Source organism: Octopus sinensis, linkage group LG5, assembly GCF_006345805.1.
Source record: "Octopus sinensis linkage group LG5, ASM634580v1, whole genome shotgun sequence".
In the NCBI taxonomy this organism is placed as follows: Eukaryota; Metazoa; Mollusca; class Cephalopoda; order Octopoda; family Octopodidae; genus Octopus; species Octopus sinensis.
The window spans coordinates 83,639,267-83,657,060 of NC_043001.1; the positions used below are offsets into that span (position 1 = coordinate 83,639,267).

At 40.6% G+C, this 17,794-nt stretch overlaps 1 protein-coding gene across 4 annotated transcripts in view; it reads right to left on the reverse strand.

The window, feature by feature from the left end:
• Positions 1–17,794, reverse strand: part of LOC115212317 (sulfate transporter) — a 295,950-nt gene that overhangs the window by 81,519 nt on the left and 196,637 nt on the right. The window lies entirely within an intron of this gene.

A 17,794-nucleotide genomic window follows, 5' to 3' on the forward strand; every position in this document is an offset into this window, starting at 1 on the left:
ATATAAATTAGAAAAAAAAACACCTTTTATCAATACAAAATGAACAATTAAATTACACCATCTAGGAAATTACTTATAATAGAAATATTAAATATAAAATAACAATAATATACCGATGATTAAGTAATGTGCAAAATAATAAATAAAACGTTATATATTTGGTAGAATAACATTTTCTACCTTGACTTTTTTTACATATATATATATATATATATATATAAATATACATACAAACACACACACACACATATATACATATACATACAAACGTACATAATTTATATATCAACTCACGTGTTCATTTTCAACTTACTACACACACACACACACACACACACATGGTAGTGTCGGCTATAGCCTAATCACCCGTATAGTTAATCAGGTGATACACAAAGGAGTCATACCCAATGACTGGTGTAGCAGCATAATAGTCAACTGCTACAAAGGTAAAGGTGACGCCCTAGATACAAATAACTACAGAGGTATCAAGCTGTTGGATCAGGTGATGAAGGTTACGGAGAGGGTCATAGCCCAACTAATTAGAGAGAGAGTTAGTTTAGATGAGATGCAGTTTGGGTTTGTGCCAGGGAAAAGTACCACTGATGCTATATTCCTGGTAAGGCAGCTGCAGGAGAATACCTAGCCAAAGATAAGCCCCTGTACCTGGCTTTTGTTGACATGGAGAAAGCCTTCGACAGGGTCCCCCGATCACTTATCTGGTGGTCAATGAGGAAACTAGGGATAGATGAATGGTTAGTGAGAGCTGTGCGGGCCATGTATAGGGACGCTGCTAGTAAGGTGAGGGTTGGCAACGACAACAGTGAAGATTCCGGTAGAGGTAGGGGTCCACCAAGGCTCAGTCCTCAGCCCCTCCTATTATCATAGTCCTCCAGGCAATAACGGAGGATTCAAGACAGGATGCCCTTGGGAGCTCCTCTATGCTGATGACTTGCTCTAATTGCTGAGTCGCTATCAGAACTGGAGGAGAAGTTTCAGGTGTGGAAACAAGGATTAGAATTGAAGGGCCTTAGAGTCAATCTAGCTAAAACCAAAGTCGTAATCAGTAGGAAGGTAGACAAATCACAAACGCCTTCAGGTAGATGGCCCTGCTCGATCTGTAGAAAAGGTGTAGGTAGAAATTCTAGAAGATGTACCAAGTGTAAGCTATGGACACATAAGAGGTGCAGCAATGTCAAAGGAAGGCTAACTAGGAAGATGGTTTTTGTATGTGGCAGATGCTCAGGAACAATAAACACTGAACATGCTCTGAGACCAACTTCCGTCACTTTCCAGGGAGAAAAACTAGAAATAGTTGATAGTTTCCGTTACCTAGGTGACCAAGTCAGCAGCGGGGGCAGGTGTGCTGAAAGTGTAACTGCTAGAGTAAGAATAGCTTGGGCAAAGTTCAGAGAGCTCTTACCTCTGCTGGTGACAAAAGGCCTCTCGCACAGAGTAAAAGGCAGACTGTATGATGCGTATGTACGAACAGCCATGCTACATGGCAGTGAAACATGGGCCGTGACTGCTGAGGATATGCGTAAGCTCGCAAGAAATGAAGCCAGTATGCCCCGATGGATGTGTAATGTCAGTACTCATACTCGGCAGAGTGTAAGTACCTTGAGAGAAAAGCTGGACCTAAGAAGCATCAGTTGTGGTGTGCAAGAGAGACGTTTGCGCTGGTATGGTCATGTGGCGAGAATGGATGAAGATAGTTGTGTGAAAAAGTCCCACACCCTAGCGGTTGAGGGAACCTGCGGAAGAGGCAGACCCAGGAAAACCTGGGACGAGGTGGTGAAGCACGACCTTCGAACTTTAGGTCTCACTGAGGAAATGACTAGAGACCGAGACCTCTGGAAGTGTGCTGTGCGCGAGAAGACCCGGCAGGACAAGTGAGTCCATAACCCGTGGCCTTCTACATGGGATGGAGCCAGCCTACGTATGCATACCTTCCCTTCTTGGGACACAAAGCTCTACTTGTGAAGACCTGTTGAGGCAAGTGAGGATCAGAATCGAAATCAATCAATGGAAATTGCAGATGTGTTACCAGTGCCGGTGGCATGTAAGAGAACCATCCGTTTGCGACCGTTGCCAGCGCCGCCCTGACTGGCCTCGTGCCGGTGGCACGTAAAAAGCACCATCCATTCGTGTCCGTTGCCAGCCTCGCCTGGCCCCCGTGCTGGTGGCACATAAAAAGCACCATCCGTTCGTGGCCATTTGCCAGCTCTGTCTGGCACCTGTGCGGGTGGCACGTAAAAAGCACCCACTACACTCACGGAGTGGTTGGCATTAGGAAGGGCATCCAGCCGTAGAAACACTGCCAGATCTGACTGGGCCTGATGAAGCCTTCTGGCTTCACAGACCCCAGTTGAACCGTCCAACCCATGCTAGCATGGAAAACGGATGCTAAACGATGATGATGATGATGATGATGATGACACAAACATACACACATGCGTTTATAAACTATACATAAGTAATAAGTATATATATATCTATATGGAAAAAAAAGTCAAGGTAGAAAATGCAAATATAATTTTATAAAAAACATTTCAATACTGGTTTCAGTTATTGAGACTTTTTCAATGACCTTGAACCCACAAGAGTAAACAAGAGAGACAGAGACAGGCAGAAACAAGGAAAATGCCCTTTGTATTCGAATACTATGCAAATATTCTTTTAATTCTTCCAAAATTTAATTGTTTTCCATACTTACAGTTGAAAAAGTCTCAATGACTGAAATCAGCACTAAAATGGTTTTTATAAAATTATTTCAGTATTTTCTACCTTGACTTTTTTCCATATATATCAACTCATGTGTTCCTTTCCAACCTTCTACATATATATATATATATATACACATATATACATACAAACACACACACACACACATATATATACATATACATACAAACACATATTTATATAGATACAAACATATAGTTCAAATTTACATAAAACAAGACATACATACAAACATATATACATACTTACAAACACATGCACACACACACACATATATATTATTTCACACACACACAAACATACACATAGGTATTAGATGACTTATACTGATAAAATTAATTATTCGTTTGCAGAGATTCAAAGCATCTGTCATTGGACACACTATCAAAGATAGAAGCTGAGGAACAATAACAGTCATAAAGGGGGCCTCTAGGTCAGAGGTTTCAAAACTACAGTAAATTTACTCCCCTTTTTCCTGGAGTGCAAGGGATGATATCAATCTAGGGAGTAAATTTGATGATTTACAATTTCTAAAGTTCGTCCCAATTGTAATTAAAAAAAAAAATCAAAACATGAGCATGATTTCAATTGCCAGATCCCTGGTCTGGTGGTACGTAAAAAGCACTATCCGACTCGTGGCTGATGCCAGCGCCGCCTCGACTGGCTTCCGTGCCGGTGGCACGTAAAATACACCAATCCGACCGTAGCCGTTTCCAGCCTCACCTGGCACCTGTGCAGGTGGCACGTAAAAAGCACCCACTACACTCATGGAGTGGTTGGCGTTAGGAAGGGCATCCAGCTGTAGAAACATTGCCAGATAAGACTGGAGCCTGGTGCAGCCTTCTGGCTTCCCAGATCCCCGGTCGAACCATCCAACCCATGCTAGCATGGAGAACGGACGTTAAATGATGATGATGATGATGATGATGATTTACCTTCCTGCCATACAAAACTAATCAAATTTTATCAGTAAACAACTAAATGTATAATATAAACTTTTAATGAGTTGCAAATAATATTGATTTCAAATTCTGACACAAGGCCAGCAAATTTGAGGAGGGGTTAAGTTGTTTTCATTGACCCCCCCCCCACAAAGGATGAACTTGAACTCAGAATGTGTAGATGGACAAAATACCACTAAGTATCTTGCCCAGCATGCTAACGAGTCTGTCAGCTTGCTGCCTTACAAATGAATAATATTAACATTTGCATATGTTTGATTAGGTTTAATTAGATGAGAAAAATTTAAAAAATAGGAAAATAAAAATTAAAATAAGAAATAAGTGGAAATTTTACCAGTGAGTGTGTTACATTATAAGGCACAAAAAGAAAATGACTCTCCCTAGGCACAACAGAATATGCTTCAACACACGAACTCATATGAAGAATCTTGCAAACCAAATCCAAAAACAAAACGAGATGAGAAAAATATATATAATTATTTCAATATATATGTAAGTATCAAGGTAAGATATATGGACTTTCTGGTTTAATTAAATAAGGTGTATAAAAAAAAAAACAATTTCAATATTTATGCTACATGTTAAGTTATAGGAATTTTAATCCATAATTTCTATAGTCTCCAGCTTGCATATCTACCACAAAGATATATATATAATGTAATAACAGTGCCTGCAAGACTGCTTTAAGATACACGGCATATTTTAAAAATGTGACTGTTCAAGTATCATAATAGCATGAAACTATTAGTAGCCCTTTCTGTTGTGCATTTAATTTGATACATGCATGTATGTGCATTTGTATATTGTAGGTGCTTGGCATTGAGAAATTTTGGCAAAGGTTCACAAAATTGTTTTCTTTGTCTCCAAAATACCAATTTGACCATGGCACAGTTGCCCTAAAACTATTTTTTTCCTATTCCTGATCCCTCTACCAGATGGATCAGAGTTAACTAGGGATCAGTAGAATACAAACAAAGACACACATACCCACAGGCACATACACTGTATGTATGTATGTGTGTATGTATGTATGTGTGTGTGTATTACTGTTGCTTTCGATGAAAGACCTGCTGGATCAGAGCCGACCTGGGGTTAAACAACAACAACAACCAGCAACAGATTTATCTTAGCCAAAAAAGGAATCATCAACGTGGTCCCTCAATCGGTTGGAAATAGCAGCCAAATCATTAATGAAATGCCTTCGATACAAAGACCTGATGGACACTGCTGGAAAGCTTCTAAAAGACGAAGTGGTCACGTTTGGAACTCCACAAAAAAAAAGAAAAATTTAAAAAACGGGTAATTTCGCGAGAGACCACGAATGTGTAAAAATCAGACGAGTTATTTTCAATTTGGAAAATATTTCAGAACTTAAAATTCTGTTAACACCTACAATGTGACAGAGTGCGCACGTGTGCGTGTGTCTGTGTGTACACGCGCACGCGGATTGGCATTCCTAACGAATAGAGTCGGAAATTAACTAACGAGTCAAAAGCCGCAATTTTTTCGGATATGTATATTTTAAGCATCATAGATTATGAATCTGGAAACTAATTCATTTTAAATGAAGTATATGTATGTGGTGGTGGTGTTGGGGGTGTTGGGGATACCTCAGCCTTCGCTTCTTTCACGTAATTTTTCCGTTTTGAATTCTCGAGAATAAAAAAAAAAATTTTTTATAGATTTACATTAGGCATATATTTGAAGATTCATACTCTGATGTTTAAAGCATAAATCGGTGCTACTTAAGAAGAGCGGTCCCGGTGCGCGCACTCGCGCAAGCTGGTCGATCCTTACTTTGTGTTTTTGTGTTTTATTTACTTTGATTTAAAAAATTATTTATTTTGTCTTTTATTTACTTTGCTAGGTAGTCGTTGTAGGATCGACTAGTCACGACTAGCTAGCGCGGATGCGCGAGTGCGCGCACCGGGACCACTCTTCTTAAGTAGTACCCATAAATCTGTAAAACAATTTTGAAGAGTAAGTGAAAATTGAAAAATTAAAGAAAAGCAGAGATAGATCATCTACGATGATTAAGATAGACACAACAAAAGAAATTACAGTTTTTCGCACGCTCTAATCAATAGGAACAGTGCGCGCGCGCGTGTGTGTGTGTGTGTGTGTGAGTGCGCACCGTGAGAGAAAGCGAAGGACAGGGGGGGGGGAAGCGGAGGAAGTTACAGTTGAGAACACTGATAAGCAAAACTGCGGCCAGCAAGATTTTCTGACTGGTAAGTCTAACGAAAATTTACCTTGAATTTTTTTAGTAGTGCGGACCGCCCGATGATGAACCAAGTCTCATGCGATTGATTGTTCACGCCTGGTTTAGAACGAAGTTGAAAATGTTTTGCCAACAAACACAATGTCAAATCCGTTAAATACTGAAAGTGAAGGACTCCAGAGATATCCAGTCACACGCACAACACAAACACACATAAGCACACGCACGCACACACACCAGTTAGTCAGCACCACAGAAGGTAACTCTGTATACCTAAGTTATACCGTGTCGACGGTTCTATACAGGAAAATCATTGTGTCCCAAGATTAGACGTCGTAAACAAAATGAAATAATAAATTTTACGGTAATCCTTCGGTATTGGTACACAGCATCATTCACCCGCACAACCTTTCCTGATTACATAAACAGGCTAGTCGGAAAATTGGGGGAATGACGCCGTCTCCTCATACCGACACTCTGCAGGCCAATACCGAAAGACCGCCAATTTTTGTGGATCAAAATAACTTTTCCTCCCTCCATTTCCCCCTTAGTATATCTAGTAATTTTATTAATAGTAGCCGATGCCAGTGCCGCCTGAATGGCTCGCGTGCTGGTGGCACGCAATAAGCACCATTCATGCGTGGGTCGTTGCCAGTGCCGCCTGACTGGCTCCCTGTGCGGGTGACACGTAAAAAGCACCATCCGAATGTGGTCGATGCCAGTGCCCCACCCCCAAACCCGACTGGCTCCCATGTCGGTAGCACATAAAAAGCACCATCCGAACGTGGCTCATACTAGTGCTATCAGACTGGCCCCTGTGCCGGTGGCACGTAAAAAGCACCCACTACACTCTCGGAGTGGTTGGCATCAAAAAAAGTCATCCAGCTGTAGAAACATTGCCAGATTGGAGCTGGAGCCTGGTGCAGCCTCCTGGCTTGTCAGTCCCAAGTAAAACAGTCCAACCCATGCTAGCATGGAAATCGGACATTAAACGATGATGATGATGATGAATGACAGTATGATGGCTATTAAGAAGCTTACTTCACAACTAGATGGTTTTGAATCCACTCCTATGACATTTTGGGTCAAAAGTCTTTAACCATAGCCCTGAGTTGACCAAATTCCTTGTGAGCGAATATCGTAGACGGAGCCTGTTTGGAAGCCTAGCCATCTAAGAAGTCAATGGAGTGGGTATATTAATCGAAGTGTACAGTATTATATACTTATTATGGCCAATGCTACCAATTGGCCTTGCACTAGAGCTTCAATAGAGTGTTAGATAAAAACCTGATTATGTAACCCTGTGCTCTTCTGAGACTGCAGTTATGGAATATGATATTTCATTCCATAACTGCCATATCTGAAGAGTGCAGGTTTACATATTTGGGCTGTTATCTAACACTCTGTTGAACCCCTAGTGCAAAATCAAAATCAATTGGTAAGATTGGCCATAATGAATGTATAATAGTGTACACTCCAATTAATATATATATATAAATGGAAGACGGACGTTAAACGATGATGATGATATGTGTGTGTGTGTGTGTGTGTGGTCAGATGAGGTCAGTTTTGGTACGGTTCTTACAGCTGGATATCCTTCTGAACACAAACCACTTTACAGTGTGGACTGGGTGCTTTTAAGTGGCACCTGCACTGACAGGGTCACCAAGTACTTGGAAGACAAAAAAAAAGAAAATGGTGTGCATGTGGCAGGAGTGGCCGTGTTATATGTAGCTTGCTTACCAACCACATGGTTCTGGGTTCTGTCCCACTGCATGGCAACTTGAGCGTCTTCTATAGCCTCGGGTTGACCAAAGCCTTGTGAGCAGATTTGGTAACCAGAAACTGAAAGAAGCCCATTGTCCACCCACCATCACTTAACAATTGATGTTGGTCTGTTTACATCCCTGAAACTTAGTGGTTCAGCAAAAAAAAGACCAATAGAATAAGTACTAGGCTTACAAAGAATAAGTTCTGGGGTTGATTTACTTGACTAAAGGTGATGCTCCAGCATGGCCACAGTCAAATGACTGAAACTAATAAAAGAATGTGTTTGTGTTTGTCCCCATACCACTTAACAACTAGTGTTGGTTTGTTTACATCCACTAACATAACGACTGGTCAAAAATAAACAATACAGTGAGCACCAACATAGTCACAGTCTAATAACTGAAACACACAGAAAAAAAAATCAATATCGATTGATATTTTCCATGCAGGAATAAGTACACTGGTACTTTGCATGGTGAGACTGGAGGGCTAAGTGTACTATTGGTCTTTGCTTTGTATTTGTGTCTTTCTTTTTTGCTCATAGATATTGGTTTTTCTTGTTCCTTTTTTCTTATATTTTCTTAATTGATACTTTACACTAGTCCAGTCTCATGGTTCCAGGTTCATTCCACTGCATGGCACCTTGGGCAAGTGTCTTCTACTATAGCCTTGGGCCGACTAAAGCCTTGTGAGTGGATTTGGTAGACAGAAACTGAAAGAAGCCCATTGTATATATGTATATATATATATATATATATATGTGTGTGTGTGTGTGTGTTTGTGTTTGTCCCCCAACATTGCTTGACAACCAATGCTGGTGTGTTTATATCCCTGTAACTAAGCAGTTTGGCAAAAGAGACCGATAGAATAAGTACTAGGCTTACAAAGAATAAGTCCTGGAGTTGATTTGCTCGACTAAAGACTGAGACAAGTAAAAGAGAGAGAGTTGATTTGTTCAACTAAACCCTCAAAATTGTGCCCCAGCATGACTGAAACAAGTAAAAAGACAAAATATATCGACATAGAAAAAGGAGATGATCAATTATTGTCCTAGCCTGACCATGACAACTTTGATATAGAAATAGTTACAAGTGGATACATATTCATTTTCACTATAACCACTGGGCCCATACTTTATTGTCTCTGATATGACGCTAATAGTGACTAAAATTTTATTTATACGTACTGGCAAGGCTACTTTATAAATGAAAAAAAAAATAGGTAGCGCAGAGGTGATGCATATTCTACGCGCATACAAAGATAAAATAAAATTTAATGTAATAAATATATTCTCAGATGAATTCATATTTCAACAAAATGACATCAAGGGTTATTTCCCCTGCTTATCATTTATGCATATGTAAGAAAGAAAAAAAAAACATTTTGATTCACCTGTCTGCCAGTTTTGAAGATAATCAAACCAAAATTTAATTAGTTTGAGCTACTCACCCAATGAGTATTTCTGCCAAATTTGCTGAAAATCTGTTCAGCTATTTTCCAGTAATTTTGCAAACACACAGACAAAGAAGACAAAGATGAACAATTACAATAACCCTGCTTCGCTTATGTGCACAGGGTTAATTAGCTTTTCATGAACTTTTGCTCCTTAGTTTTCAATGAGCTATAAGCAAAGCAAAACATATTTTATTGGACTAATGATTATGTATTAAATATTTGTTAATAATTTCTCCTTTTCATCTCTAGAGACCACAATGGTTTCAATATCTTCTGAGTGTATCAATTCCCTTCACTGGTGTGAGCAGTTTAATATTACCAAAGAATGTCAATGTAATTTTGGCCCATACACATCTTTCATTTTTTTCAGTCCTTAGACTGTGGCCATACTGGAGCACCACCTTGAAGAATTTCAGTTGAATGAATTGACCCCAATACTTCTTTATTTTTTTTTTTTCAGCCTGGTACTAATTCTATCAGTCTCTTTTGCCAAATTGTTAAGTTACAGTGACATAAACACACTAACACCAGTTGTCAGGCAGTGGCAGGGGACAAACACAAAGACATGCACACACACACATATATACATGACAAGCTTCTTTCAGTTTCCATCTACAAAATTCACTCACAAGGCTTTGGTTGGCCTGAGGAGTCTATAGAAGACATCTGCCCAAGGTGCCACACAGTGGAATTGAACCTGTAACCATGTGGCTGGAAGTAAACTCCTTTCCACACAATCATGATATATACTTCTTCCCTCCTACATCCATGAAAGTGCTAAAACAGGGTACAGTTGAACAATTACTCTTTTGCTTGTTTCAGTCATTTGACTGTGGCCATGCTGGAGCACCGCCTTTAGTTGAGCGAATCGACCCCAGGACTTATTCTATCGGTCTCATTTGCTGAACTGCTAGGTTACAGGGACGTAAACACACCAGCATCAGTTGTCAAGCGATGTTGGAAGACAAACACAGACACACAAACATATACACACATGTACATATATATACATATATACGACAGGCTTCTTTCAGTTTCCATCTACCAAATCCACTCACAAGGCTTTGGTCGACCTGAGGCTATAGCAGAAGACACTTGCCCAAGGTTCCACACAGTGGGACTGAACCCGGAACCATGCACTTGGTAAGCAAGCTACTTACTACACAGCCACTCCTGCACCTATAATTTAATTTTTTTAATCTTTTACTTGTATCATTGGACTGCAGTCAGGCTGGGGTGCCACCCTGAATGGCTTAGTTCAGTGGTTCCCAAACTTTTTCAGACTGCTGCCCCCCTTGATACCTAGTGCCCCCACCTTCAACTAACCATCACAAACATAGACCTCTTTCTGAAGCAAATTCAAAGCAACTGTATATGACAAATAAAACTTAACCTAATGAATTCATTATTTTGTTGTTTTTACATGAATCACTACCCCATTATCACCCCATGCCCCCTGGGAACTTTCTCCCGCCTCAGGTAGGCAATACCACCCACTTTAGGAACCACTGGCTCAGTTGAACAAATCAATGCCAGTACTTATTTCTTTAAAAGCCTAGTACTTTTGCTGAACCATTAAGCTACAGGAACGTAAACAAACCAACACCACTTCTCAAATTGTGATTAGGACAAATACAAACACACACATACAATGGGTTTCCACACAGTTTCAGTCAAATTTCCTCACAAGGCATTTGTTTACCCTCGGCTATAATAGAAGGTATTTGTTCAAGGTGCCATGCACTGAAACTAAACTTGGGGTTGATGTAATTGACTTACCCCTACCCCAAAATTGCTGGCTTTGTGCCAAAATTTGAAGTCAATATTTGTAGTTAAAATGGTTTAGATATTAGTACAGGCATGGCTGTATGGTAATAAGCTTGCTTCTCAACCACATGGTTCTGGGTTCTGCCCCACAGCACCTTGAGCAAGTGTCTTCTACTATAGCCTTGGGCCAGCCAAAGACTTGTGAGTGGATTTGGTAGACAGAAACTGAAAGAAGCCCATCATATATACATATATATATATACAGTGGTTGGACAAAATAATGGAAACACCTAGCATGATAGCATCACAATTTTGAAATATCCATAAAACTGTCAAAAGCTTGTTTATTTTTATGTCTTTTTAATTTATTATTATCACACATCCATCAGAGCATACTGGCTTCATTTCTTGCGAGCTTACGCATATTCTCAGCAGTCACGAAACATGGGCTGTGACTGCTGAGGATATGCGTAAGCTCGCAAGAAATGAAGCCAGTATGCTCCAATGGATGTGTAATGTCAGTATTCATACTCGACAGAGTGTAAGTACCTTGAGAGAAAAGCTGGACCTAAGAAGCATAAGATGTGGTGTGCAAGAGAGACGTTTGCGATGGTATGGACATGTGACGAGAATGGATGAAGATAGTTGTGTGAAAAAGTGCCACACCCTAGCGGTTGAGGGAACCTGTGGAAGAGGCAGACCCAGGAAAACCTGGGACGAGGTGGTGAAGCACGACCTTCGAACTTTAGGTCTCACTGAGGAAATGACTAGAGACCGAGACCTCTGGAAGTGTGCTGTGCGTGAGAAGACCCGGCGGGACAAGTGAGACCATAACCAGTGGCCTTCTACATGGGATGTAGCCAGCCCACTTGTGCATACCTTCCCTTCTTGGGACACAAAACTCTACTTGTGAAGACCTGTTGAGGCAAGTGAGAATCAGAATCAAATCAGAATCGAAATCGATCAATGGAAATTGCAGCTGAGTTGCCAGTGCCGGTGGCACGTAAGAGAACCATCTGAACGTGGCCGTTGCCAGCACCGCCCTGACTGGCCTCATGCCAGTGGCACGTAAAAAGCACCATCCATTTGTGGCCGTTGCCAGCGCCGCCCCGACTGGCCTTGTGCTGGTGGCATGTAAAAAGCACCAACCGTTTGTGGCCATTGCCAGCCTCGCCTGGCCCCCGTGCCAGTGGCACATAAAAAGCACCATCCGATCGTGGCTGTTTGCCAGACTTGTCTGGCACCTATGCCGGTGGCACGTAAAAAGCACCCACTACACTCATGGAGTGGTTGGCGTTAGGAAGGGCGTCCAGCCGTAGAAACATTGCCAGATCAAACTGGGCCTGGTGCAGCCTTCTGGCTTCCCAGACCCCAGTTGAACCGTCCAACCCATGTTAGCATGGAAAGTGGACGCTAAACGATGATGATGATGATGATCATCATCATCATTGCCGTTTAACATCTGCTTTCCATGCTAGCATGGGTTGGATGATTTGACTGAGGACTGGCGAACAAGATGGCTGCACCAGGCTCCAATCTTGATCTGGCAGAGTTTCTACAGCTGGATGCCCTTCCTAACACCAACCACTCTGAGAGTGTTAGTGGGTGCTTTTACGTGCCACTGGCATGAGGGCCAGTCAGGCAGTACTGGCAAAGGCTATGCTCAAATGGTGTTTTTTTATGTGCCAGCTGCACAGGAGCCAGTCCAGTGGCACTGGCAATGACCTCGCTCGACTGTTTTTTCACGTGCCACCAGCACAAGTGCCAGTAAGGCGACGCTGGTAACAATCACACTCGAATGGTGCTTTTTACGTGCCACTGGCAGGGAAGCCAATTTGCTGCTCTGGCAATGATCACACTCAGATGGTGCTCTTAGCGTTCCACTAGCACGGATGCCAGTCATCGAATTTGATTTTGATTTCACTTGCTTGTCAGTGTTGCTTAATATGTTTTGCTAAAATTGCTGTTTCTTTCCAGATATCATCAGAAAAAGAGAATTAAAATTCATTAAAATGACAGATCTATTGGACTTTCAAAGAGGTTAAATTGTTGGTTCTTGTATGGCAGGTGCTAACGTAACAAAAACAGCTGAAATGTTTGGTGCATCAAGAAGTACTGACTGGAAAGTAATGACAACCTTTGAGAAAGAGAGAAAAACTTCCAGAAGAAAACCAAACTTTCAGATAGGGACTGTCAGACACTTAAGCAGACTGTTAGAAAGGATCACAAAAGTAAAGCTCCCAAAATTACTGCAGAGCTTAATGACCACCTCGAGAACCCTGTTTCCATAAAAACTGTTCACCAGGAGCTGCACACAGACGGATTTCATGGGAGGGCTGCAATCAGAAAACCACTACTTTCAAAAGGGAAGGTATGCACATTGTAAAGCGTTTAGAGTGGAGTAAAAACCTACAGAATTGGTCCCTAGAGCAGTGGAAGAATGCTATTTTCTTAGATGAGTCATCCTTTACCTTATTACTGACCACTGGCCGAGCATATATGTAAGACAGCCAAAAGAAGCATTTGACCCAGACTGCCTTCTTCCAACTGTTAAACATGGAGTAGGATCTGTGATGATTTGGGTGGGGGGGGGTATATCTTGGAAATCCACCGACCCAATGGTTTCCCTTCATGGAAGAATTAATAGTCAAGACTGTTTGAGCATTTTATCTGATCAAATTCATCCTATGGTTGCAGAACTGTTTCCAGAGGGAAACGCAATCTTTCAGGATGATAATGCACCAATTCACACAGCTAAAGCTGTTACTGAATCGCACGAAGAACATTCTCATGAAATTGAAAATCTTATCTGGTCACCACAGTCCCCAGATCCCAATATTATTGAATATTTATGGTGCATTTTAGAAAAACAAGTAAGGAGTCGATATCCTCCACCATCATCACTACAAGAGCTGGAAACTATTTCAGCTGAAGAACGAACAAAAATTCCTTTGGAAACAATTCAAACTTTGTATGAGTCCATACCTCGTAGAATTCAAGCTGTAATTACTGCCAAAGGTGGTCCTACTCCATATTAAAATAAATTTGTTTGAAATTTTAAGGTGTTTCCATTATTTTGTCCAACCCCTGTATATATATACGGTGACCAGTGAATAGATTTCACTGTAAATATATATATTTGCAAAGGCTTGGCAGGTATCTCAACTAGCAGGACTTACTACTCTGGACTGATGACGGGCAAGACCCAGAAATATGCATGTCTTCAGGTTGCTAGTCCTAGCTGGTGGGAGTGCTTGCCTCCCCTTCGCAAATATAAGGACACAGGAAATGTGTCAAAGCCGACAGGAAGCATCGATGCTTCCTAGGGCTAAATAGCGGTGGTGTAATTCCCTTTATGGGACTGTCACATTATGTCGATAGTATACAACCACTCACTCTCTCTCTCTCTCTCTATATATATATATATATATACACACACACACACATACAAACACATAGTTGAGAAGCTTCTTAACCACATAATCATGCCTGATAAAGCATTTTCTCCTTCCTTCTCCACTTCACAAATCCTAACAAATTCCTACGTCTATTGAATCCAGCTACAAACCCATGACAGTAATTTATTATGGAATCACTATTTACTGTCATCATTATATCTCATAATTCTCTAAGTCCCTTTAGACTCTTGTATTTCAGATTCTTCTTCCTACTTCATATTGCTTTTGCAAAGCATGATCAGAACTTATTTTTATTAAGCTATAATGCCAAGAGTATTGCTTCTTTACTGCAATATAGCTAAAAAAAATGTGAGCACTATGTTCAAATTTACAAGCAGCATCTAGTCAATAACATCATGCAGAAGTCTGTGTGTTGGTTTTTCTTCGTTTATGTTCTTACAGAGTCCTTCCTCCCTTTCATCATCATCACTCAATGTCTGTTTACCATGTTTGCATGGGTTGTGTGGTTTGACAGGAGCTGGCTAGGCAGAAGGCTGCACCAGGCTTCACTGTCCATTTTGATATGGTTTTTATGGCTGGATGCCCTTCCTAACACCAACCACCTTATAGAGTGGACTCAGTGCCTATTACATGGCATGTGGGAAATAGTGGGGCTGCCACTGGGTGTTGCTTTCATTGCACTAACATTGGTGCATTGTTGTTTTAATGAATCCACAAAGGTCCTCAGGACAAGGAGCCTTTAGGATATTGTACCAAGGAAGTGGCCTTTGTGTCAGGTCGTTGCGAAGCTACTTTGGATTCTCGAGGTTAAAATATGCTACAGTGACAGGAACAGGTGTCATGACATAGAGGAAGTAAATGGGAACCCCAGCAGAAAAATGAGAAAGGATAGTAAAGATGAGGTGTCAGAGTAAAAGAAGGTCGATAAGAAAGTAGAGACAGAGACAGACTCGATGATAGCTGGGTGTGTAGATTTGTGATCATGACATACCTACTGCCCGCATCAACTTTGTTTCCTCATAACGTTCGTAAAACATGTTATTTTTAAATGAAATTGCCTGCAAATACACATCAGATGGTGCAGATTACGATTATATCGTAATTTGATGCGAACAATTTTTTCCGGGCGTAGGAGAGAAGTTTCGGAAAATTCCCACGAGTCGGCATTGTTTCTTTATAACTTTCAGAAAAATGGATATTTTTTAACGAAATTTTCTACAAATTCCTTTCAGAATGTTTCGACTACGATTACGTCGGAATTTAATAAGAAGACAAAAAATGGTGAGCACGCACACATACATACTGATCAACACATCGCAATTTCTTTCGAATTTCAAGTTTCTTTCGCATTGTAAATATATAATAAGAGTGAAGCGTGTCACTATGTTTGTGCACGTGCCCACAGTTTTTTCTTTCTTTTTTTTTTTTTTCCACATAATATTCTGATATAATCGAAATCAAGACATTCAGAAAGGTATTTGTAGGAAATTTGAAAATATATTCATTTTCCTGGAAGTTAAGGAAACAAAACCGAATCTTGTAAATTTTCCGAAACTACTCTCCTCACCTCCGGAAAAAAAAAACAAAACAAACCCACACCAAATTCCGATATAATTTGAATATACACCATCTAAAGCGCATTTGTAGAAAATTTCATTTTAAAAAATCCATTTTCTGAAAGTTATGAGGAAACTAAATCAAAGTGGTGAGCACAATTGTGTAGGTATGCCGCGATCACAATAAGCGGCTTCTACTGTATGTATGTAAATATGTAGGAATGCATGTATGTTTATGTGAGTTCGTTTATATGTCAATGTTCGTTCGACTGACTCGTGGCCAACAACAGCAACGTGCATTCTTCATTTACAATGTCAACACGCGAAAACATTACCTTTTAAAAATAATAATAATAATAATAATAATAATAAAACATTGTGTACAGTGCTCACTTGGATGATTACGACGTTCGTTGGATTTCTCTCGCGTGGGACAAATTACCAGCGCAAAATTTGAAAATTTTGAATCAGATCGTCAAATACAGGTGTTCGAACATTTTGCTTCCCGGCCGTTAATCCTTTAATACGCGAAATGAGTCGGTGTTGTCAGCGTAACCTTTTACGACGGTGACATAGCATGGCCGCAGTCCTTAATGTAAAACGTAACTGTGCGGAAGTAAGTCTTATGGACGATACAACCGAGGCTAGAAACTGATACATAAGATACAAGCTTGAAGTGCTATGAGTGGGAGCGAACCCAGTACCCTGTGACTGCAAAGCAAACTTTTCATCTACCCAACCATGCCTGCATCCAACATACATGCATGCGCGTGCGTGTATGCGAGTGTGTGTGCACGTGTGCTAGTGTGTGCGAATGTTCGTATGAAGCCTCAACGTGGTTGTTCAACCTGTCAGCTAGAAATAGTACCAAATTCTCCCTTAAGCTGCATTCTAACATCTTAAAATAAGCATAAAAGTAAAAGAGGGAACATGGAATAAAATTGTCCAAGGGGTGGAATTTTGGAATAACGAACCTTCGAAGTTGCATACCTCATGGGCAAGGAAAAAGATAGTTTTATTGCTTTATTATTACCGTTAATCCTTTATCGATATTCCGAATTCAGATAACGGAAATAAACGATCACACAAAAAGTTATTTTACATTCTCGCTTTTTCCACATACTGTTGTACTCTTATCGTATCCCATGAGGTACAGGACATCGAAGGACCGATAATCAAAATTCTCCGCCGTCCGAAGTGGCACCAGTGGGACGGTTGTTACTGGAAAACCTTTGCTCATGGGATCTTACTCATGCCTAATCAACATACGCACATTGGTAAAACATGTGTACATAATGCATTTAAAAAATTTATATATATAAAAAAAAATTACGTGTATTTTGCGTTGGTGTTGTGTATCCCCCAGGCCAGTCTGACTAAACAGACATAATAAAGGCGTTCGTCCCATGACAATCCCGCCTATGCATTGAAGATTGGATAGTTTTTTTTAAAGATGTTTAAAGGGTCAGTTGTGAGAGATTTGGCTGCTATTTCTAACAGACTGAGTGACCACATAAAGGTTTTCATATTATTGTCAGTCACTAACCAAGATCAAAGGTATGCCAACCGTGACTCACGTCGTTTGTTTAGACAAAGGTATGCCAACCGTGACTCACGTCGTTTGTTTGGACAACATTAGTCTATCTTTTCATTCATTATTTTATTAACACAATAAAGTAATCTGAGGGAAATTTAGCTGCAGTCTCTAACAGATTGAATAACCATGGAGAAGGCCCATTCATTGTGGTTTAGCGTAGATTATACCTGATCGAAGGCGATCCAGCCATGACCATTCTGTCTTTTGCTAACATGCAGGAAATTCAGGACCACCGTCCAACGTGAATGATAACGAAAGATAGATGGGTATAACTAGAAACAGGTGCCCCGCTCCGATTTGTTTCC